Raw genomic sequence first — 25304 nt, 5'->3', positions numbered from 1 at the left:
CTTTCCCTTTTAAATGAAGAGTGGTGAGGTATGGTGGAAAAGGGTAAAGCACTTAGAATCCAGTTAGTGTCAGACCCAGTTCCTCTACTCATCAGTGGAGCTTCAATTCCTATTATCTGCTAAATGGAGATAATACTTATCGTTTACCTCTGCTAATCACCCAGAGTCCCTTACAGGCAAGGACCATGCATTATTTATTATTTTTTATCTCTCACTGCTCAGTACACAGCGTGCAGCAGACAATTGACATATGCCTCCCAATCAAGAACTGACTCTACATATAATCATGCATGGATCATGAAGTGCGGAGTGTTTGAGCTAAACAGAACTCAAAGACCTATCCAGTTCAATGTCAGCAAATGAGAGGCAGGCATACCCCACTTCCCACTTCTGTGCTAAATGGACATAAACAGTCACTATATTCTTTCCAACTGAGTGTCTTTTCTGACCTGAACTTTACAATCTTCTGCAAAGCTCTCTGGGGGGCCACTACCTTTCAACTGAAATTATCACTGGAAGGAAAAAACCTATATACCATTCTGGATTGAATTCAGCTTCCACCTTATAAATGAAGAAACCCAGGCCTAGAGAGATGATATGATCTGGCCGAGGTCACAGAACTAATTGCGGGGTACGTTGGAACTAGAATATAGGTCTCTAGGTTCTTCATCCAGTGCTCTGTCCACTACCTAATATTTGTGTTCTAACAGAAGTCTTGATGCCTTCAAACCAAGGAATGAGCACTGGGGGAAATTTCTAGCAAGGGCAAATGAGATTTGTGGGGTTTGTTTTGAGACAAGAGGCCCTTAGAGTCATGTGGCTGTCTCCCTAGTAATTCAAAAGGCAAGTAAATTATTCAACACACTTTCACTGAAGGCCTCTTCCAAGCAAAAGTGCAAGGCCCCAGAAGTCTAGATAGATAAAATGAGGACTCTGCCCCAGGGCTTATAGACCCATAAACAAACAGTAAAAAAAAAAAAAAAGAGGAGGTGGTAAGTGTGCGAACAGAGGTATGCTTAGAGCTCTCTAAGGTCAGAGGGCATGACCACTCAATACCCGGAGAAGTCAAGGAGGGCTTAATTGAGGAAGTGACTTCTGAGCTGATTCTTCTAAAAAGTCACAATTCTCCAGAGCAAAGAAGGGGAAGGGTGTTCCATCAGAGGGAACTATATGTGCAAAGTCATAGCTGGAAAGAGCCTTGCACATATAGGGACTTCCCAAGAGTTCTGCATGGAAGAACATCAGATGTGTGGTGAATGGGGAGGAGGGAGGAGCAGTTTGAGGGCAGTGTCAGGACAGGGATCTGGAGAGATAAGCAAAAGAAGCCTGCTTTGAAGGAGTCTACAAAGGCTGATAAGACATATATAAAAATAATTATAACACATGGTAGAATGATCCAGTGCTTTTCAGAAGATCAAAGGAAGTGCAGGGGAGCTCAGATAAGGGAGAGATGGTTTCCCACTGGGGGTTAGAGACAGTATCACTGATTAGTCAGGCAGGGTTAGAAGTGGTCCTTTTGAACTTCTGGGATTCAAGTAGAAGTTAAAGGTCTGCAATATAATTACCTACCCAATCGTGTTCTTTTAGATCATATCTTTAACTTAATGGACCAAGATCCTAAATCTCAATGCACTGCTCTGTGGGGTGCCTATTCCCGTTACATAACCTGGTTTTGTTCACTACTCTATCACCAGTGCCTAGAATAGTGCCTGACACCTAGTAGGCACCAAATAAATATTTGTGGAATCAGTCTTTTAAATGATGTATTTTTACCATGGTAACTACATACTCTAGATTTTTTTGGAGTACCCTTAAAATATCCTGTCCCTTAGTTGCCGTTAGTACAACTGTATTTGTCATGCATCTGGAGTTCTGACTTAGAAAATACAGTGACAGAACCCACAGCCACAACATAGGAAAGCTTCATTCTCATTTTCAAAAACTCTCCCCATGCCAGCTGGAGTGTTTGGGAGAGAGGTGGGAAGTGAATGTGGTTTTGTGGAGAGCACACCGTTTCTGGGCTGGAGGCCTCAGCCACACCCTTCTGCATGGTTGGCTGCCCATGTGGTCTCAGACCAGGGCTGACCCTTGGTCTTGTTCTTTGCCCACTGAAAACATAGGCTTTGGGAGTCTTGGATGAAAGTGAAAAGCGTTAGCATCTTAGAAGGATGTAGTTGGGGTGCTTGTGGCCTTGTTCGGGTCTTTCCAAACAACTTTCTGGCTGTTCTATTGGGAGAAGAAAACTTCCACATCCCTGGGGATGAAAAAGTACTGTTTTACAAATTTAGCATCTGCTTGACTCTCCCTGGAATGTAACATTAAATGTACTTGATTATCACTGTCAAGTGGATCATCAGTGAAAATCATTATCAACCCTATATGTGTTTTGGGTATTTTTTTGTTTTTCAGTTGTTCCATTTTTGTTTAGTTTTAGATTCAGATGCCAAAATTACTGGGTGCACATAGATTTTTTTTTTTTGAGTTGAGGAAGAGGATTGCATTATATTCTGACTTTTCACAGCTTATATTGATCTCTTCTTGAAAATTTTGAATCCCTTCTGTATTTAGAAAACAATAGAGAAGGCTGTCTTTCTTAATGGTTTCACCATCCTCCCATTCACCCCAAATAAAAGCTTTTAGAATTATCGCCTCCATTTCTCTCACAACTACATGTCAAGTCCTCTTAATTCCACCCTCAAATTATTCTCACATGTATCCCCTCTTGTCCTGCACCTTAATTGAGGCTCTCAATCTGGCTCATTCTAACAGCCTCTTAACTGATCGCTCAGACTTCAGGATCTTCTGTTCTGGACAGCCTTTGCACTGCTTCCTAAACCATGGTTAGACTACGACACTCTCCTCCTTTGTAGCCATGGGCAGCTCCTCATCACACAGGGAATAAATATAAAGTCCTTGGCATGCTATTCAGAACCATGTTGAGTCTTGACAATATTTTATCAGCTAACTTTCGGAAATTAAAAATGAGTAGAAGAAAAATAAATGTATACAATAAACTGGACATATTACATAAAACCTATTGTCCAAAAATCCACTCCAAAAGGAATATGTGTTTGTGTGTGTGTGTATACATATATATATGTATATATATATACATATATATATGTATATATATATATATACATATATATAAACGTGGATAGACAGGTGTATATATATATACATACAGTGTTATAAGTGGTTACTAGGGTTTTTAGGCAAGCCCACAAAAGTCTATTCAATGTATAATTATAGGCAAACTACTGTGCTTGTGTAATTAAAACAAATTCTGCAGCAAAGCCAACAAATAAAACAGGAAAACCACTAAGATTTACAATTATTTTAAGAAATATATCTTGACTACTGGCCCTTCAGGTGACAAGATGGACCAATAACTACATTTGTCTTAATAGCTAATCTTTACTATGTGCTTACAATATGCCAGGCCATGTTCTAAGACCTTTACAAGCATTAGCATTACAAGTATTTGATCTCACAACAACCTTATAAAATAGATATTATTATTTTCCCCATTTAACAAACAAGGAACTGAGGCATAGAGAAGTTAAATAACTTGCTCAAGGTCACACAGAGAGTGGTAAAGGTGAGATTTGAATTGAGGCAGCTTGGTTCCAAAGTTCCCACTCTAAATGACAAAACTAGATTAAGAGTCACTTGAGAGTTATTGGGAACAGTCAGGGCCAGTTAATAGTGGAAAATGTGCAGGAAGTGTCTGAAGCTGGCAACAAGAGACTGGCTGGGGACAAAACTGGGTAGTCAGGATTGAGTACTGGGTGTATGATGTTTCGTTGAGGTCATTTTGATGCTAGTGATAGTTTGACATTCACACAATTCATTTCAATAAAGAATAAAGCATTACATTTTCAGCTTTTAAAAAATCATCGGGTACACTATGCAGAAAAAAATCACCCTAATGTCAGGAGGAAGTGAAGGTCAGATGGGGGAATTCAGGGATGGGGCTGTAGTCAGAGATGTGGCAAGAGATGGTGAACCTTAGAAATGGAGTAAGGTGTTAAACATACTATTTGTTCATTTTTAAAAGGTGATTTGGCTTGATTTTTGTTGTTGTTAGTGCCATTGAGTTTATTCTGTCTCCTAGCGACCCTGTGTGCAGCAGAGCAGAACCCTGTCTGGTGTTTTTGTGCCATCATCTCACCTTGTGGAGCTATATCAGACAATGCTCCACTACTATCTGTAGGGTTTTCATGGCAAATCTTTTCAAAAGTGGATGGCCAGGTCCTTCTTCCTAGTCTGTCTGTTTGGAAGCTCTGCTGAAACCTGCCCACCGTGGACGACCCGGCTGATATTTGAAATCCTGGTGGCATAGCTTTCAGCATCACAGCAACACACAGCCACCACAGTATGACAACTGAAAGATGACTGGTGTGGTTCCCTGAACCGAAACGAACCTGGGCCGTAGCGGTGAGAGCGCAGAATCTTAACCACTAGACCACCAGGGCTGGCTGGCTTGATATTTAGGGTCATAGAATGTCCATGGTGTCAAAATGGGCTAAACAAAACGTCCAACTTCAAAGAGGGACTTGCAGGAGGAAGAGGTAAAGTGGTGAGTGCTAACCACAGCCTGCCTTGGGCAGAAGCAGAAGGAAGCCTCAGGCCAAGTAATGGAAGGAAAGTTGCTTTCTGTTTTGGTTGTCAGTAAGGGCATAGAATCAAAACACCATTTTTGCAATGGATGAGTTTACAAAATTGCAGGAAGTGTGGCGAGACTTAAAGACAAGACATTTTTGAAAGGTCTTTTTGCTTTGGACTATTTCCCATCTGAAAATTGGGATTATTTGATGAAGTGGTGTCACGTCTGGCAGACCCATGGATCAAGACAAATAAAGTACTGTGAGAAAATTGGGATACAGAACCAGGTTCAAACCCAGGCTCCACCGCTTGCCATCTGTGTGTCTTCAGGTAAATCTCAACCTCTCTGAACTTCAGTTCTTTCATTGATTAAAAGGGAATAATAATCCTACCTAAGTCTCAGGGTTGTTGTGGGCCTTAAATTGTGCCTAAGCTAGTCAGCATTCAGTAAATGTTCATCAAATGACAAGAGTGGTTAGTGCGATTACAGATGAGTCTCTATTTTATTTTTCTGTATTTCTTACATTTTCTACCATGAACATATATTGTGTTTGTAATTAGAAGCAAAAAAAACCCATTCTTTTAAAAAATGACAGGCATAATTTCCCATATTTTCACATTTGCTTTTTCCACCTTTGTCTCTTTCGTGTTTCTTTCCGCTGTACAAAGCATGGATCCTCGCTCCACAGTGATATTCAGAATATGCCATGAATGTCAGTTGTTCCCTCTACTCCAGCATGGCTTTACTGGGCTCAGCTCCCTGTACCCAGGACTGCAGCACTGAAATGAGGCAGAGAGTCACTGGTAGCTCAGTGCCCGCAGGGAGCTCTCTTCTTTCCATTACATATCGATCCCCCGTCCTGTCATTTCCTGTCTGCCACTCAGCTGGATGCTCCCAGCCATTCCCAGTCCTCAGGGGGCTCCATTTCTTTCTCCTTCTAGTTTCATTTATTCAGTACCAAGGCCTGGAGGCACTGACATAGGCTGCAGGAGGCGAGCGTCAGCTGGTCTTTGAAAACCAGGGAGAATGTGGGCGAGTGCATTAAATGAAGCAAAGCGCTGGCAGGAAACCAGCTTCTAGTCTTAAAGCTTCCTCTGCTTCTCCTCTTTTTCTTTATAGTTTTAGGTTTATGGGTCCCAGATCTCCATATTTGCCTCCCAGAGCTGCCTTAGCAAGAAGAGAAAAGATGGATGTATGGATTTAAGGCTGACTTACAGCGGCCCCTGAAGCATTCCAGGACGAGGAAGCATAACCAGGGGCTCTGTCACATTTGAAGCTACCCGGTCTGCCTACCATCTCATGCAGTAGGCCTATTTTCAGTCAAGGGGGTAGGGGAAACCCAAAAGGCCAGGATCTTTCTGTGTGTGGGCTTCTAGGAGCTAAAGGTGTGGTTCGTCAGCTTCCTCTCAAACCCATTCCTGCTGGCTTGTTTCTCTCTCAGCAAACATTGCTGCCATCCACCCAGCTGCTTAAGTCAGAAATCTAGGAGTAATCCTTGACCACTTCCCCTCCTTCAAATCTCACATCAAATTATACACGCAACCCTACTTATCCTCCTCCTTTAAAATGGCCCTTAAAGGGCTGGCCCCGTGGCCGAGTGGTTAAGTTCGCACGCTCCGCTGCAGACGGCCCAGTGTTTCGTTGGTTCGAATCCTGGGCGCGGACATGGCACTGCTCATCAGACCACGCTGAGGCAGCGTCCCACATGCCACAACTAGAAGAACCCAAAACAAAGAATACACAACTATGTACCGGGGGGCTTTGGGGAGAAAAAGGAAAAAATAAAATCTTTAAAAAAAAAAAAATAAAAATAAAATGGCCCTTAAAGCCTCCACTTCTCTCCATTTCCACTGCTATCAACCAGTTGAAACAATCATGCTCTCCTGACTCTAAAACTGAAATTCTCAAATAGGATAGTTGTTTGAATGCCAGGTAGCCCCAGATGACCCCTAGAGAGGATAAGGAATGTGTAAGGGTCACATAGGTCATCAGTGACAGATCCAAAGGAGAATCCAGGCTTCCTGGTCCCAAGTCCAGCACTGCTTCTGGACACCGCCATGTTCCATTTGTTCATTCATTCACTGTACTGTATTGAGACCCTGATAGGTGCCAGACGCAGTGCTAGACACAATCATTGTCTCCGTCTGGGGCTTCTCCAGCGTTACCTCTGGGAGTGGCTCCCCATGTTGGGTTATGGTTGTCTACTCGTTAATTTATGTCCCCTCACTCCTGCACATTCTCAACTGCAGACTGAGTAGGGCATCTCTCAGGCTCCTGCTGAGTTTCTCATTCCAGCATTCTACAAGTTGGCTTCTGCATGGTCTCCTCACAAACAGTTTCTGAGCTAGTGGGGCCAACAAAAAATACACACATTGAGACACTTCTCCAGAGGAAACACTTTATGTGATTCTAACATTTAAACCACAAATAAGTGGGAATATTTCCCTCTTGGCCAAATTTATAGTCTATATAGGAAAAGGGAACAGGAAAGTTGATCTGCTTCAGTTTTCGTTTCTATCATACTCCATAACTTCTTGTGAAGTCAATGCTCAGAGCATAGTAGGTTCTTCAGTGAACCCAAGATTCCAACTGATTCATTTAATGCATGTTAACAAAGATGTACTATGTGCCAGGCACAGTAATGGGCACTGGGAGCACAATACTATATCACATAGACAGATATCCTGCCTTAGGGAAAATTACAGGCTAATGGAATCTGAATTAACCTACTACTTAGTTTCCTTTTCAGTCTTATTTGTTTCTGGATACCATCTTTACAAATTTCAAGTATAGGATTATAGAATCTTAGATTCTAGGAAACATAAAGGAGATATTCATTTGGCCCAATGCCTTTCCGCCCTTAGCCAAAGTTTAACTCTCTTTTACAATATCCCTGTCAAATGATCATGTGGTCCCTCCTGGGACACCTCCAATAATAAGGGATTTACTACCTCCAAGGTGATCTATTTCTAAACAGCAGAACGAGTTAGAATGTTCTTCCCTATGTTGAACCAAAATTGGTCTCCCTAAAATTTGCACTGTGTTCTGCCCTCTGGGCCGACACAAGACAAGACAGTCTCTTCTGCTCTGAGTAGGCCCTGGGCTATGTGAGATGGTTATTAATTTCCCCAAGCATTCTCTTCTCCAGATCAAACATCTCCACTTGATTTTCTACCTTTCCGTATAAACATGGTTTCAAGCTACTTCTCTAGTCAAATGGCCAACAGAGCTACTCCCTCTCGCTCCATGGAAGCATGAGAAGAATATTCACATAAACAATATTATTCTCCTTGATTGTCCCATATCAAGCTCAGAGATCATGTGATCATAGAGCAAACTTCTCCTACCCCTGCAACAACCCATCACATGCAAAACTCTGTAGATAGCTTTGAAACAAGCAGGTCAACTTTGTTATTCACAAACTAGAGCTAATAATATTGAACTTTCAGCGTTGTGAATATTAAAAGAGATAATGAATGTTACATTAAATACTTCAGCAAGTAGTGGTTGAACACCCATGATTAGACACTGTGCTGGGCTCTGGGTAGGATATAATCCTGAAAAAGAGAGATGAGACCTCTACCCTTATGGGGCTTACAGCCTAGATCCTGAATATGAGCTGCTTTCCAAGGGTCATATGGTTTGAACTGAAGCCCAGGGGTCCCCGTGACCTTAGCTGGAAGCTCCAAAATGGTACCATTTTTATGATTATCATCATGATGAACATAAATACAACCATATTAATGCAAATTAAGCCTTTAGGCATTCTAATTTCCTTATGAGCATAATGCTTTTAGAAACTCAGGAAAAACCGTAGTGGTATTTCTTATGAATAATAACATTATATCACAGATTGTCTCATTTTCTCCTCCCAGAAACCCCATATTTCCCATAAATCAGGGAGGTTTATAATAAATGAGCTGAGTTAGCTTCCACTCAGTGACTGTTTATTCAAATCTGGATCACTTTCCTAATTTGGTCAAACCGAATGCGAAATTCTAGTGCAGAGCAGCAGCTTCATGGAGGAAGGTGCAGCTGTACTTATAGGTATGGTGCCTGGCTCACTTCCCCCCTCCAGATGTCTGCTAAAGCAGTTGTCTTGTCCATAAAGTTGTCTTCAGCTGTCATAATGCAGTAGATGACAGGATGTGCTTCCAACTTCAAAGAGGCTTTCAGCTTTTCCAAAAGCTGTGTCTTGGCTTCCTTATCATTTCACATCACAGTTTGCTCAGTGTTTGGTCAAGGAACTGATAGAAATGGAAGAGTTATTTACCATAAAACATGTAGTCTCTTTGCTCAATTGAAACCACTGATCTTCCTGTTTCTGTTGCTGTGAGATAATCCACCATCTTGGTGGGGTGTGCATGAAACCACCACCTAGGGGAGGGGAGTGACCACAGGATGTCATCATCTGTGTCAGAAGAGTGGTAAATATTTAGCAGGAAGGACTTTACATTTTCCTATCTGAGAGGATGCTCCACGTCCACCATGCTGCTGGGATGAGAGTTAAGCCTCCTCTACTGATTCTATATGCTGACGAGATTTTTAAATACTGCCTATGTCTTGGTGTGTTAATCATAATGATATTTATAGTGGCTGATATTTATAGTGACTAATATTTATTATCTACAATTAGCCTGGCATCGTGCTTGGCATGAGATATACTTTATCTCAGTTAATCCTCACAACGATCTTCTGAGGTAAACATTATTCTCTTTTTTCCTGTGGGGAAACTGGTTCACAGACAGCAAGTGGCTTGCTCCGAGTAATTTATTCCAAGCGCCAAGATTCAGGCCTATTCCCATGCCTGCAATCTTTTTACTCCTTTGCCCCACTACCCTGTACATGTGAATCCCAATCCAGAGTGGAGGGGGCTAATCTCAGGATGTCCTTCTCCCCAACTTGTTCACTGTCTTTCATTGTTTGTGTCCTTTTCTATCTCCTACATAGGATCTAAGTTCCTCTGAGGGGAAGATAACTTATTCATCTTTGTATACCTCCCCAGGGAAGAGAACATAGTAAGGTGTCAATAAGTGCATTTTAAGTGAAAACACTCTCACAAACCAGAATACAATGCTATAGCTAGAATTTCTGACTCCTACTTCAAAATTACAGAAAGCCTCCCATTTTAAAATTAATAATGAATCAAATCACCTTGTATAGACTATGTGATAGTGGCCGTGGAATGATGGAACAGTAAAACCACTTTTTACTATGGCTCCAAATTGTGCATCCTTTTTCTGTCCAAAGCCAGAGAGAATAAAATCTTCCCATCCTTAGTGTGACACTCAAAAGCAGTTGAGCAGAGACATGCAGTTGTTCAAAGATGGATAGAAGAACTTGCTGCTCTACACAAATACAGAAGCTTCCCCAGAAGTTCAAGAAACTGGTGGCACTCATGGTGCAGAGCACATGGGTGGAAAACTCTCCCCTTTATTCAAGGGGGGCTTCACTTGGAGCAGTTGAAGATTGAGAGACAGTTCCTGGCATTAGTATTTAAGACTCCAACACCTGAAAGTCATCATTCCAATTGGAATGGAAGAAAAATGGAACAAATAGATGTATAGGGATCAGCAAGCCAGGAAAGAAAGCAGACTGAGATGGTAACAACAGCTCTCCACGTTTATAGAGCATTTCCTATGTTCCAGGCACTTATGTTATTTTTTTTAATCCTTACAACAGTCTAAGGGGTAGGTACGTTTTAAAGATATAGAAAAGAAACTTAGAGAAGTTAAATAACATGCCCAAGGCCTCCTTGTTGGTAAGTGTAGAGCTGAGTGAATTCAACCCAAGTTTCTCTGACTCCAAAGTCTAAGTTCTTAACCATCAATGCTAATCGTTAACTACACTTACCTAACCATCTCATTTGTTCCTTGGTGAGCAAGGACTAGAGGTTAAATACTAGAGATACCTGCATACTATTTATATTTATGTAAAAGCTAAATGTATATTTCTTGTTTTGTAAGATGAGTGCTATCATTCTAAATTAATCTTTTAGTTGTCAATATAAGTCCAGGCTAACAACCTCCTCTAGATAATATACAGGGACATCTGAACCCAGTGTCTCCAAAGTGACAATTTTGTTCAAGAAACTGATGCCCAGAGTGGGGAGACCAGATAAGCAGCAGCCGTTACAGACTTGAGCCTGATGAAAAATGCTACTTGTTTCACTTATATTTGTAGAGTGGATTATGGTGTACCAGGCATGTCATATGTATTATTTCACTTGATCCTCTAAGGAAAATTATGAGGTAGTTAAGGCAAGTAATAGTATCTCTATTATACCAATGAGGAGACTAGCCCAGTATTATAAACCTATTAAGTGGTAGAACTGGGACTTCAGTTCAGGTCCTGAGAATCCAACTTCCAAATAAATGAACTTCTAGCCCTTTTAATCCTTCAATAATGTGGATGGAACTGTGTTCAGGTCTTGACTCTGCCACACATCTCTCTGAGCCTTCAGTTTTCTTCTCTGTCAAATAGGGGATGAGGATGTCTACATCACAGGATTGTGAAACTAAGTGCAATAATGTAGATAAAGCCCTTTTGCTAAAATAGTGAAAAGAACAGACGCAGATCCTACCCTCATGGACCATACAGTCTGGAGTTAGGAGGTGGGGAGTGAAAAACAAAAATTCAATAATTATACGCTTAACGATCAAGTTACAATAATAATGGGTGTTATAAAGGAAAAATACAGACCACTATGCAAGTGTACAGTCAGGGGAGCTAGCCTTCTGTGTGGCTCAGGGAAGGCCTCCCTAGGCCGTGGCAGCTAAGCTGAGACCTGAAGGATGAGTGGCAATTAGCCAGGTGAGTGGGGCAAGGTGGGAGGATTGGGTATGGGTTGCAGCAGAGACTGTTCCAGGCAGAAGGAACATCACTGATGAAGAAGCTTGGTGCCCTTGAGGAAAAAAGAAATGACTGTGTGGCTGGAGAGTAAAGAGCAGGAAGAATGATGTGAAAGAATCCTGGTAAGGTAGGCAGCCTCCAGGCCATGTGAAGCCTTGCAAGTCAAATTAAGCATTTTGAACTTTATCCTAAGAGCAATGGGAAGTAATCAAAAGGGCTTTAAACAAGCGGCAATATTAGATTTGAACTTCCAGTTCCTAACTAGGGAAAGTTGGGATCTTTTTAAAAAGCTTTCCTTTCTTTTTTTAAACACTTCTCTATCACCCTTTACATGGCAAAGAGAGACATAGGTTGTGTGTTTGAAATGTAGGACGAGAAAACCTAGACTGAGGCACGTACCAGCTCTTCCCTTTACTGCTTTCAGGATCTAGGACAACTCAAAGACTCACCTCAAAGTCACCTCAAAGACTGCTTCTGTTCTTGCCATCTAATACAGTTGCTGCTCTCTGTAAGCAAGAATTAATCTTTAAATCCTAAAAGTACGTTGAAAACCAGTCTGCATATTTCTGGGAAGCTCATTGATCCATTCTTTTTGCTGAGCAAACATTTATGAACCATCAGCCATGTACCTGGCATCATACTGGGTGCTGAGGATATAGAAGTGGATAAGAAAGAGGTCCTGTACTTTAAGTACTTACAGTTTGGGGTAGAGGTAGGCCAGGAAAACAAATAAGTAATCACAGAGAAGTAGGATCTATTACAAGCAAAGAAGCAGCAAAGGAATAACTCACAAAGCCTAGAGTCAGGGGAAGTTTTTTGGGGTTTTTTTGTGAGGAACCCTGAGTTAACATCTGTGCAAATCTTCCTCTATTTTGTATGTGGGATGCCTCCACAGCATGGCTGACAAGTGGAGTAGGTCTGCGCCCAGGATCTGAACCTGTGAACCTGGGCTGCCAAAGTGGACCGTATGGAACTTTAACCACTTAGCCATGGGACTGGGCCCCAGGGGAAGTTTTTAGACGAGGTAATTGGTACATAGAATGTGCTCAGTACCTGTCAAGTAATGTATGTTGAGTAAATAAAAGTTTGAATTGAGTCTTTTTGCCCCAACTTTATTGTGATATAATTGATATATAACATTGTGTAAATCCAAGGTGTACCATGTATTGATTTGGTACACATATATTGCAAATGATTACCACTACAACGTTATCAAGCTGAGGCTTGAAGGATGAGGGGAAGCTTAGCAGGCAGAATAAGAGGAGTAAGGAATGAACAATCACAAATACTATGAAAGTGTCTTTTTTGAGATTATATTATCACCAGTCAACTGGATGAGTTGAAAGGGAGAGATTATAGGTGAGAAGACGAAGTGAAAACCTGAGACAGGAATCCAGGTGAAAGGTGAAGAGGACTTGAGATTCCCTCAGCAGTTATCTGGCTGTGCTCAGACTGCCTGGCACTAAGTTGCACTCAGTAGTACAGTTTATGGCTTGTAAGCGTTATTTCTTCTCTACATGAATGGAAATCTCTTCTCCTTCACTAGGGCAGAGACCGTGTCATCTACTGAAATCTTTATGGCACCTAATACTATGCTCTTTATCCCATGTGCACCCATCAAAAGTTGGGTTGACAATTGGATTCACTGTGCTGGAGTGGGAGTGAGCTGGAATGAGGGAAGAGGGAAAGGATTCCCCTTCTGTCTTGTACCCTAGGCATTCTTCCCTCCCATAAGAGGGAAGGCAGCATCTTAAACTCAACCAAACCTGCTTTTTATCTTTCCCCAAAAGCCTGGTATGTCTTTTCTCTTGTTCTGTTGCACCTATCTACCCTAGCTAGAAACCTCAAAATAATACTGGAAGCCAAGGATAAAGCTAGGGGGAAAAATCATTTTTTAGGCTTCTGAGAACTATACTTTTTCCTCCAGGATCTTCAAAAGAATTTTCCCTCTCATTCACACATAGAAAGAAGTAGGTGATCCTAAGATACAGCAATGCCACTTCTCTGAATCTACTCTAGAGACACACTTATACACGTACCCATAGAAGCATGTATAAGTGTGTTCTTTGTAAGAGGGAAAAAGTGAAAATGGCCTAAAAGCCAATTAATACAACCTATGCTAACTAAACCATGGTATATTCATAATACAGAATACTATGCTACAGCTAAAATGAATGAAGTAAATCTATAAGCATTAATGCAGAAAGCACTCCAAGACTGATTGTTTAGCAAGAAAGGTAATTTGAAGAATGATAGGTAATGTATTATAGCATTGGTGTAAAAAATAATCAACAACAAACCAACAGCCCCAGACAGTAATTTGTCTTCTAGGCTACATATATATGCATTAAATGCATAGGAAATAGTCTGGGAGAATACACACAAAACTGATTAAGTATTGTCTGTGTTTAAATTTTTTTCACAAGTGTAATCATGCATTCATGTGTTCATGATTTAATTAAAGAATCTTTTAAAATAAGAAAATCATTAAGGATGTACAGTACTGTTTTTAATAGTGAAAAGTGTAAACCACCTAAATATCCAGCAGTAGAAATACTATTAAATCAATCATGGTCAATGCGTGTGGCAGAATTTAATGAAAATGATACTGTCAAGGTATGTTCACAAATGTAAATAAGTTAGTAATCTCTAGTTCCATTAAAAAATAAGCAGATACTAATTATTATGTTCTGAATTATCCCATTTTTTTGTTAACAAATATATGCACAAAAAGATTTGAGATAATTTTTTATAAAAGGTTTACAGTTGTTTCTACATTGGTGGGATTCTGGTTGTGTTTTCTTTTGCTTCTTTCTTTCTTAGTTTTTCTATAAGAAATAAGTAATAAGAAACAAAATTATTTTAAGAAATATAAATGAAATGAGGGAATTGAACTAGGAATGACAAAAGGAAGAAAGGTGAGAGGAAGAAATACGCAATTGTGGTTAGGAATAATACAGAAAGTAGGGAAAAGATGTTGTTGGGATGTTTTTTAAGGAGATTTTTTTATTTTCCAGAAAGTTAAGGGGAAGGATATTTTTGTTCTCAGAGTTTTTCAATATACTCTCCAAGCCATCAAATTCCTAAATATAACCAAAGATGATGATTTTACAAGCAAGCAAATATAAACATAGTAGATGTTTATATTTCTACATTAACAACATGACATTGGAGCTGCAAAAGTTGTTTCAAATTGGCCGTATTTTATTTTTTGAAAAAAATTTCCATTTTGAGTCCCCTTTTAAAATGTAACACTCCCCACCCCCGCCATGCCTTTAAGTTTTTTAAAAAGGCAGAACAAGATTAACATAGCAACATTTGGGAGTGAGGATGGAGAAGAAAGGAGCAAGAGAGAAGTGGGAGAGGGTTGAACATTTGGGAGGAAGGGGAAAGGACAGACATTTTGCAGAGCCTTATCTTATAGTGTACTATGCAAACTTGCGTATATGTTCAGATCATCTAGGGATCTTGTGAAAATGTAGATTTCGATTCAGCAGGTCTAGGGGGCGGGTACTCTCAGGTGATGCCCATGCTGCTGTTCCATGGACAGTTTTGAGCATCAAGGCCTTAGAGTCTGGGAATTTGCTCTTTTACTTTGGTCGATTTGCATTTCACATGGGAAACCTCTGGCCATGATAACCTCTTTCTGACCTAAGGTGGGGTTTTTTGGTTATAAAACCAATTAGTGGAAACTTTTCAGAAAGTCATTTTACCACATACAAGGTATAGTTCAAGGTCCTATGCATGGAAGTGAGTAAAATGGGAAACAGAATATGCAATGGGCAGGAGCCCCTGATATACAAGTGTTATTTGTTATAAAGGGTGTGGTATTATGGAAAAAGCCCTGGACTGGATGTCCCAAGACCTGGTTTCAATCCTAGTGATCATTAGCTAGTTTTGTGTCTTGGTGCCAGTCATTTCTCTCCGGTTCTCTGCTCCCTTTTCTGTCAAATAAAAGAATTGATCTACATGGCTTCTAAAATCTTTTCAGCTCTGACACTTGAGGAGTCTATAAAGGAGATCCTATATCAACAAGAAGGGAAGAAAAGAAAGATGTGCCACCACACACACAGCTGCCAAGGATCCTGTACATGTGATATTATAATGGAAGAATTTTCCCCTTGTCTGCCCAGATGCAAAAATGTTTTTGGAGTGAGAGACTGGGAAGCTTGCCTGGTATGAAATCCTAGTACCCCGACTTCCTGGTTTTGGCAATTTAGAGTCTTGGGAATCTGTCCTAGCCCCTGTAAAGTAAGCGGACTGTGTAAACAGGCCCTCCAAGAACCTCGAAGTGGCTCTGGTAGCCTTCAGATCCTAAGCTCCTCAATCCTTGGAGCCACCCTCATTCCCCTACACCAATCAGGAGCCAAATTCTGAGTTCTCTTGAGCTTAAGGTCCCAGCCAAATGGCCCTACTGCCTTCTTGCTTGTGAAAGCCTCCAATTCCCAGCCTGTGGCCAAATCCAATTTTTGCAGCAAATCAACCCTTCCCCCAGTAGCACCCCACCGACCCTGAGTGTCTCAGATGCTGCAGACTCTATTTAGGCTTGTAGCAGACAAGTCTAAGGGAATTGGGCAGGCCAGGCAGTGACACTTCTTTCTCTATGTTTGAGTCCTATCCTCAAAGTGGGGATCAGCCCCTGGTATGATAAGCACAGGGTGGGAGAGGGACCTGCTGTGGTGAGATTACCCAGACTCTGAGACAAGCTCCTGCAGCTCCGCCTCACACCTCAACAGACCTGCACTCCTGTCTTTTAAATTACCAAACAGGCCTGCGGCTATTCTAACAAAGACTCACAAGTCACCTATAAACACACCAGCTTCAGGCCACTTCCTGTGGTTTGCCTAAGCCAGCCAGGAGGGCAGATGAACACTGTCCACGTTCCTGAGACCCCTTCCCCTGCAGCTACTCACGCAGGGCCTGGCCTCCTGAGGTACCCACCTGGGATGCAGTGACCTTGTGGACTGCAGGAGGAGTTATTTTCCCCTTTAGCGCCAGCCTAGGCTGGGCTGAATGATGGGCCTGCTGTTACAAAGGCTGCTTTTCATCGTGTTCTTCCTTGGTATTTTTGGTGTCTGGAGAGGACTTCCTTTCCTCCTATGGTTAATTAGCAGCATCATAGCATTTTCCTTTTCTCAACAGAAAGTCTGTTCCCACCCCTGAGGCCAGGCAGAGGGGGTGGCAGGTGTGGCTAAGTACTCCCTGAGGTTAACCTCAAACTTAAACTTAGAACCATACTTGTCTAGAAGCAATGTGAAATGCAGGATTAGCTTCCATTTGGGGCAGAGTTGGCAAGTGGGCACAGGTCCCTGGCAAGCCAGGGGATTGTTTTCTAGCATCTCAGTCAGGTGAGGAGACAGGAGAAGGGGGTGGGGAACCAATGCGTGTTTGACACGTTTGTGAATTGTTCCTACAACAAAGGCTTTTTTAAAACAACAGAGTGGAGCTTTATATATTTGAATGAGAAGCACACAGAAGGACCTATTGTCAGAAGAAAAAATTGTATGAGTAATTGTGCATGACTTCAGTCTTCCCAGTTAAAATGTTAGGCTTGTTAAGGATGACTGTGGACATTCCTGTGTTTTCAGTGTGGGGAAGACAAAGGAAGGAGCTCCTGGGAGGTGAGGAGGCAGGTTGTCTAGCAAGACAAGAGAGGCAGGAAACCAAGAAGCTCTTTCCCCCACTTTGCCTTGCTGGTTCCCATTCTTCTTCTACTTAATTGAGGTACCACTTCCTATAGGAAGACTTCCTGCCCCTATCCCCTTCCCCCATGTATTATTGATACATATCTCCTGTCTTTTCATTATTTACTATACTAGAGACTATCGATAGGCTGTAGAGCAGTGAGCATGGATGCCAGGACCAGACTCCACCACTTCCTAAATGTCTAACCTCGGCTAAGTTACTTATCCTCTCTATACCTCAGTTTCCTCATCTATAAATGGGAATAATACCTACCTTGTTTATGAGGGGATTAAATGTGTTAATATATATAAGGCACATAGAACAGTGCCTGACATATACCCCATCCTTAGGAATGTCAAGACATGGTTGTGTCTTCTGCAGAAAGTTGGCTCTTCCTGGGGCAGGCTTAAGAGAACAATATGACACTGAATGTAATGGAATACATGAAAGAATCACAATTCTAGCCATCTCAACATATTGCAATATTGAAGAAATAGAGAGAAAAACAATTAGCTAGTGGTAATATTAGAGATCAATAGGTATTTTCTCTTGTTCTCTCTTCTGTTTATGTAGACTTATTGCTTAGAGAGTTGCCATAACAACTCTAGCCAGAAGCTGAACTTTGACCTTTCCTCGAGTTTTAATTTCTATTTGTAACCCAATCTTTAGTTTAGTGGACATCATACAACATTTAAAGACCTTGAATAAAGCATTTGTACCACTCTAATATATAATTATCTGCAAGATAATAACATAATTGTAATTAACTGCTTTTACCTAGTTGGTTTACAAAATTTAAACTGACTGCTGCTTATAGAACATTATATCAGGCACCTCACAATAGAAATAGGAAACTAGAGCCAGGGTCCCTACTCTCAAGGAAGTTATATGTTAGTGGAGGAAGTAAAGATAAACATACTAAAAACTAGAGAAAATAAATATACCAGAAACATGTAAATAGTGTAGAGCAGTGTAAAGTGGGCTTTGGAGTCAAACTTTAGGTCTATTTCTTATTAGCTGTGTGACCTCAATTAATTCAGCTAGCTTTCCAGAGTTTCAGCTTCTTCATCCACCAAATGAGAATTTTGATGCCGACATCACAGGAGTGTTGTGAGGCTTCAAAGTGATAATATATGTAAGTGTCTGGCACTTTTTATTAAATGAAATTATTTTAATTAACAAAGACACTGTATTCCAACAGCACACTTTGTTGTCAGAAATTTTATTATCAAGAGGAGAGTTAATGGGAAGAGGAGGAAGCAAATCAAGAAGGAGAACCAAGCACAAACATATACCTACTCTCCTGCCATAAATCCCTTAAAAGAGAAAAGATAGCTTTTTAAATCAGTAGGTGTCTACCAGTACCAGCAAACAAGAGAAGAGGCCAAAATATGATAAAAATCTGGATAGGAAGCAGCTGGGATCAGGGTGGTACAGAACCCAGAGCAGAGTATTAACATACTCCAAACACTCTTAAGAGGAAATTACTTTGAAGGTAGGAGCAGAGAATCTCTTAGCTCAGAGGAAGCAAATAGAGAGAATAGGAGGGGGTTGTGAAGCAATCATCAGAGTTATTAATCTTTAAACTGCCCTCTGAACAACAGACCTCTCCTCCTCTCTCCACTTCAGGAGGAGGTAGGTGTGTGTGTCCGGAGGTGGGGAGTGGGAGTTGGGGGTTGGGAGGGTTATCCACGGGTAAGACACAGAGCCTCACTCTAAGAAAGGAAATCATCTGCCTGGGGAGGGCGCCTGCTGGGGAACAAGGGCCTGTGAGAAAAGCAGGGCTGGAAGTAACCCCAGCTACCTTCGACAGACACAGAGAGTGGAAAAAGGAAAAGGTGTTCCTGCCCAGCCTGTCAACTGTGACTTCATCAGGTTAAAGGCCTCCTTATTTTGGCATTTGAGGATGGACGAAGGACTGAGTAGGGAGGAGTGTGGTCCTCAAGCCTGCCTCTCTGCCTGCTCCCAGCATCTTACAGGGAAGTCTGCAGTCAAAATGTCCTACTCAGAGTCGTGACTAACCCTCCATTATCAAAGGAGCCTGCAGGGGAAACGGATAGCTCAAAACTGAAGTGAAAAAAACAAAATACCTACTAATTAACCTATCCTTCAAACACAGATATTAACGGAAAACTAAGAATCACCAGATACTTGAGGAAATTTAACAGCTCTAAAGAAAAGCACTAAGACGAACAAACTGAAAACTGACCCCAGAGAAAAGACAGGTAAAGGAACAGAAAGGAACACTTAAAAAAATTCTAAATAGCATCATCCTCAGAAAGATGCTTGAGGATATTGTAGCAGGCTGCTGTGAAAAAGGAACAAACAAATGCTATGACAAAGGAAAACCAATAAGCAAAAAGGAAATTAAAAATGATGATAATAAATCTAAAAAAGCAATAGATGGGGTGAATAATAGGATGGATATGGCAAAAACTGGGGGTGTTATCCAGAAGCTAAGTGTGAGGAAATCTCCCTGAATCTACAGAAAAGATGAAGAATGGAAAATTTGAGAGAAAAATTAAGAGATTGCTATGGACTGAATTGCCCCCCCAAATTCATATGTTGAAGTCCTAATCTCAACATGAATGTATCTGGACATAGGGCCTGTGAGGAGGTAATGAAAGTTAAATGAGGTCGTTAAGGGTGGAACCCTAATTTGATAGGGCTAGTGCCCTTATAAGAAGAGGAAGAGACCCCAGAGCTCTCTCTCTGCTGTGAGAGGACACAGCAAGAAGGCAGCCATCTGCAAGCCAGGAAGAGAGCCCTCACCAGAAACTGAATAGGCTATCATCTTGGTCTTAGCCTCCAAAACTGTGAGAAAATAAATTTCTGTCGTTTAATCCACCCAGTCTATGGTATCTTGTTATGACAGCCCAAACAGAGGAATACAGAGACACAAAAGATTGATTCAGAAGTGCCTCCATTCATTCAAAACAAGTGCCAGGAGGAACTGAGAATTGGTGGGGAAGAGATCCACAAAAAATAATTAAAGAAAATTTTCCCAACCCAAAGAAAGGCTCAAGACTTCATAAGGCCTGCCAAGTGTCAGGCAAGGTAAATTTTAAAAGATGCTTTTTAGGCAAATTTTTGGGATGTTTCAAAGCCAAAAGGGCAAAGAGAAAACCCTAAAAGTATTCAGAGAAGAAAAGCAGGTTATCTACAAGGAACAAAAATAAGATTGGCTTTCAGATTTTTCAAAGGTAACTCTCAATGCTGGGCAGCAATGCAGCAATAACTTCAAAATCTGAAAGAAAATAATTTTGAGCCTAGAATTATGTACCATGCTAGCCCAACTAGTGTTCAAATGAGAGAGCAAAATAAAGACGTTTTCTATTGACCCTTCAAGTTGTCAAAAATGAGTAAACTTGATAAAATGCAGCACTAGCAAAGTTTCAAGGGAAATGGCACTCTCAAACCCTGTGGGAGTGTCAGTTGGCACAGCCATTTTTAGAGGGCAATTTGGAAGTATGCATCAAAATTTTCCATTTCCAGCTATGTAACCTGGAGAAAAGCTGGTAAAAATGCACAAGAGGCTCACACAGCAGAGTGGGGTCAATAGTGCAGACCTTGGAGTCAGAGTGCTGTCATGCAAATCCCAGCTCAGCCACCTATTAGCTTTGGGATGTTGGGTGAGATTACATTAGTTGCCTCAGCAGTGAAACAAAGATGATAATATGTGGTCTCTATTTCATAGGGTTGTTCTCAGAATTGAATGAGTTATTACATGTAAAGTACTTAGAACAGAGCCTGGTACAGACTAAGCATTCATAAATGAATATTATCATATATCGAATATATGGATATTAGATGTTATGTAAGGACGTTAGATGATAGGTTGCTTCCAGTTTTGTGCCACTGGAAATGTGACGTGGCAGCATTTGCAGTGGCACGGTGTTGGACCACATAATATCTATTAATAGGAGAATGGTACCACCATACTATGGAATACTATGCATCTGTTAATAAAAAGGTCATAAAGTTATACTAATTCTATATGCTATCATGGAAGGGTCCTAAGGACATATTGCTAAATGGAAGTGAGGGAGAGAAAGCAAATTGCAGAACAAAATGTCCTGATCACCCCATTAAAAGATACATGAATGTCTATATTGGACATATATCCAATGGTATACCATGGCAGGACAAAGTAGGGGGTGCTGTCTGCCCTGGGTGTAGGCAATAAGGGGATGCATTACTTGAGGATAATTTTAAACAATAACTTGAAAACAATAGTAAATAATAATAAAATCTACTTGATCTGCTTTCTATTCTCACCATGAACAGGGAAAACAAACAATGTCAGTGATAAAATACTACTCCTTGCCAGGCCAGCCCACTCCTCTTTTTCCCCAAACCCTATCCCTGTGTGCTATTGCATCTTCCTAAGTGCATAGAAAAACTACTGCAGAAACTTATTTACAGTACTTACTAACTAGGAGTATAATTTACAGAAGGAAGTGGGGTTGAGTAGTGGTGAGTAAGATTTTCACTTTTTACTTGCTACTTATTGTTTTTTAAAAAAATTTTGTGAAGAATATATTCCTTTGTTTATGATATTTCTTGTATAGTTAAAATTTTTTCAATTTGAAAAAATAAATAACATGGTAGGCAAAAGGATTTATTCCAGGAAGTCAGAAAAATAGAGTGCAATGATAGCATATAATCATTCCTGCAAATATTTTAGATCATAGAATATGGGTTAGGTACAGTGACTGCATTTTCAGAACTAAAAATCAGAATTCAGTGTCTGCCAAAAGATTTTTGGTACCACTTCTGAGTAGGAGAGGAAGCCTGGGACGTCCAATCTTGATGCCAAAATAATGGAATTTCTGGGACAGTCTGATGGCTTATTATTGCAAACAGACTGTTTGAAACTAGGTCTGTCCATCAATCCCCAATCCCATTCCATTTTTGGATCCTGTTGGAACAGAGCTCCTCCTGATACAATACCAGCTTAAAACCTAGCATTCACCCTGCCTTACCCTACCTCCCCCAAGTCCTGGGCCTCACAGCCTTTGTTCCCCCTGAGATCTGCCAGGAGCCCTGACAGAGCACTCCTAACTTCTCGATTGCCTCAGCAGCATCCCCAGGCATACTGTCTGCCTCACCTAAGAGGGTAGCTATTTTTCTAACTCTCTATCTGCCCTTCTTGTTACCTACTGGCTTTCCACACCCATAGCTTGATTGCCTTCTGCACCCCCCCCCCCCACACACTCCCTACTAGCCCTCTTACTCCTCACCCTACACTTGGTGTACAGCTGAGCTAGCCTGGCCTGAGCTACTGATACCAATCCTGCTGAGGCTAGCACAGACAGTCCCAGATGCAGGGTAAGCTGAGGCTGTGAAAATGAAATTGCTGGGTACAGAAAGGAGGAGGGTGATAGACACAGAGAAACAGGAAAGAGTTTGCCAGGAAGCCAGACTGGTTGAGGGCTGAGTGGAAAAGAGAAGTTGAAGCAGGACTCACAGAACATCTTGGGACCAGTAAAGGAAGTGGGAGAGAGGTAAGAACTAAATGTACAGAGCAGTTTTAGTTCCAAGTGTGAACAAGGATGTCAAGGTAAATGTATGGATTCATCGCTGAGAAGGACAAAATGAAAGGCTCCAGTGGGTCCCGAGCCTTCTGCTGGGAAACGGAGAAAGAACATGTGAAGAAAACCTGCTCCCCACCCTGACTGCGTGACATCGAGCAAATTCCTTAACCCCCTGAGCTTTACCTGGAAGTTGGAGTCCTTCCAATTTAGGTAAGTAAATCTCTCAGGCCAGCATTCAGGAAATCTGAATTTCTTTCTCCTTCTGTCACATTGATGGTGATGATAAAAACTCACCTGCAGCCTCTTGTTACCCACTCCGTCCTCAGAGCAAGCAGTGGACACACCAAATAATAGCTAACTGTGATAGCTAACATTGATTGAAGGCGTATTATTTGAAGGCTCTGTTCTAAATCCTTTGCAGTATTAACTCAATCCTCACAACAAGCCTATGAATTAAATTATATTATTATTCCTAGTTTAAAAATGAGAAAGTCAAGGCTCAAAGAAGTTAAGTACTTTGCCCAAGGTGCATAGCTAATAAGAGACAGAAGCAGGATGAAAATCCAGCTCTAACTGTAAAACCCATGCTCTTTACCACTGCACTAGATTCCTTCCCAATAGTAAGGCAGAAAATAGAGAAAAGGTTAAGAAGTTAAGGTCCTATCAGAGGCATTGATGGAGATGAGCAAGAAGGCTCCTATTATCCTGTTGCCCTGTGAGAGAACAGCTGCTCTAGGAGTCTTCCCAAGAGCTCCCATTTGACAGTGAGACCCAGGAGAAATGCTGTGGCCAAGATGAAGTCATGACCCCCTCCCTAACTGCTAAAGATGGGTGATGGCATCTGAGAACAAGCCCATCACCTACGTAACCAGTGCAAATAAAGCTGTAGCTGGGGCATTGCCTCATGTTATGAAAGCATCTTGCAATAAAGGATGTGGTAATAAGTCCAAACAGGAGGGTTATGAGTCGGCAGGCAATCTGGAATAAGCCTAGTCAAAGTTTGCTCATGTGTCTACAGCTCTCTCTACTCTAATCCCAAATGTTCCATTCTGTTCTGTAGGCAGAAGGCCTTGGGATGAGGAGAAGGGCCTGAAGGAGATGCTTCCTGGGGAAGGTCAAAGCACCAAACAAGTATAAGAAATTACCACTCTTGATTTACTAAAGCCAATGATAGAGGTTTTTCATTATCATAGAGGTGATAGTCATCACCACCACTTCATTTAATTATCCCCCCATATATTTATCCAGGAAATATTTATAGAGAGCCTACTGTGCTCCACGGCCTGTGCTAGGTGCAAGGACACTGTAAGGAGTCCCCAGGAGCTTACAGGGTAGTCAGGAGACAGCAGAAAGAGGCTCTTCCAACACAGTCGGGTAAAGCTCTTCCATCACTGAGGGCCTGCCATGTGCAACCATATGGCCCTCCCTGCAAGGAGGTAATTGTGCAGGAAATACCTTCTATAAGCCAGAAAGGGCCTTTGAAGTAGTCTGTCTTCCTCACTGTATGGAGAAGGAGGCCATGGACCTGAGTTATGAAAAGGATAAACTGCAATTCAAGACTGCATATGGTAAGTATCAGCTGAATAGCACTATCACAAGTACCCCAGAAGTTTAAGGGAGACAGGCATCACTGGGAGTCAAATCTTCCTGGAAGAGGTGGGACTTAGGCTGGGCTTTCCTGGAAATTTTTTTTTCCTAGAAATAAATTCCAGTGTCTGTGTATAAAGGGGAGACACCTAGTTTTTAGACATTGATCAAGTTGTTCCTTAAGTCTATCTGATTTTCTTTTATCTGGTTTGTTAATCACCCAAAGTCCTTTAGATCTGCAATTTTTCATTTGTTTGTTTGAGAGGATCTGTTATGATATGATTAGTTGCACAGGCTATGGAATCTGACAGAGCTGGGCTCAAATCCAGGCTCTGCCATTTTCTAATTGTGTGCCCTCAGTTTCCTTATCTGTTAAATGGGGGATAATACCTACTATAGGATTGTTATGAGTATTAAATGAAATAATACATGTAAAGCATGTAGCAAAGGGCCGGACGCTGAGGAAACACCTAGCATAGCTCCTTAATTGTTGTGGTAATTACTTACCTGCATGGACCCTGTCACATTTACAGTGTACCCTGTATTCATTCAGTTTACATTAATTCTTTTATCAAACTGTTAGGCATAGTGCCAGCCTCCATGCCAGATGCTGGAAACAGCCATGTATCAGACAAACATTGTCCCTGCCTGCTCAGGGCAGTCTGGAGGGATGTCAGACATGTAAACATATGCTTGAAGTACAGTGTAAGTTGCACTGTAAATAGGGGCAGGTAGTAGTTATTGGTGGTCAGTTTTAGGTGGGCTGTGGATTTGAAGGGCCATACCAGGGCCTGCGGGACCTGACTTCACCAGGGAGCAGCCGCCCTGGAGGCTGAGCTGAAAGATGCCCCCACCTTCAAAGTCATTCCACTCCTTGACAGCTCTAAGCTCCTCTATATTTTCTACAATGTTGTTTCCATTTAATAACAGAATAATCTGAATAGAAAAGAAAGTTCTCTTTTAATAGTCTGACATCCAGCAGAAACTACAAGAGGCAGTAAAAATGTACCTGAGCTTAAGCTTCAGAAAACATT

At 41.4% G+C, this 25304-nt stretch overlaps 2 long non-coding RNA genes across 6 annotated transcripts in view; both read left to right on the top strand.

Annotated features, from left to right (window-relative positions):
• Nucleotides 1-25304, top strand: part of LOC102148213 (uncharacterized) — a 140907-nt gene that overhangs the window by 51787 nt on the left and 63816 nt on the right. Inside the window, exon 1 of one of the 5 annotated variants that reach the window (XR_002809274.2) lies at nucleotides 22093-22893. The exons of the other annotated variants lie outside the window; for them this stretch is intronic. This is a non-coding gene — a long non-coding RNA (uncharacterized lncRNA). Of the gene's footprint in view, nucleotides 1-22092; nucleotides 22894-25304 lie in introns of those variants that run through there. 5 annotated transcript variants of the gene reach the window in all.
• Nucleotides 4001-16450, top strand: LOC138925174 (uncharacterized). The gene is made up of 2 exons (XR_011441022.1): nucleotides 4001-4938; nucleotides 15453-16450. It is a non-coding gene; the product is annotated as an uncharacterized lncRNA (long non-coding RNA).

This window comes from Equus caballus, chromosome 7 (assembly GCF_041296265.1).
Source record: "Equus caballus isolate H_3958 breed thoroughbred chromosome 7, TB-T2T, whole genome shotgun sequence".
Lineage (NCBI taxonomy): Eukaryota > Metazoa > Chordata > Mammalia > Perissodactyla > Equidae > Equus > Equus caballus.
The sequence above is the reverse complement of the archived record's forward strand: the minus strand, read 5'-3'. Positions and strand labels throughout refer to the sequence as shown.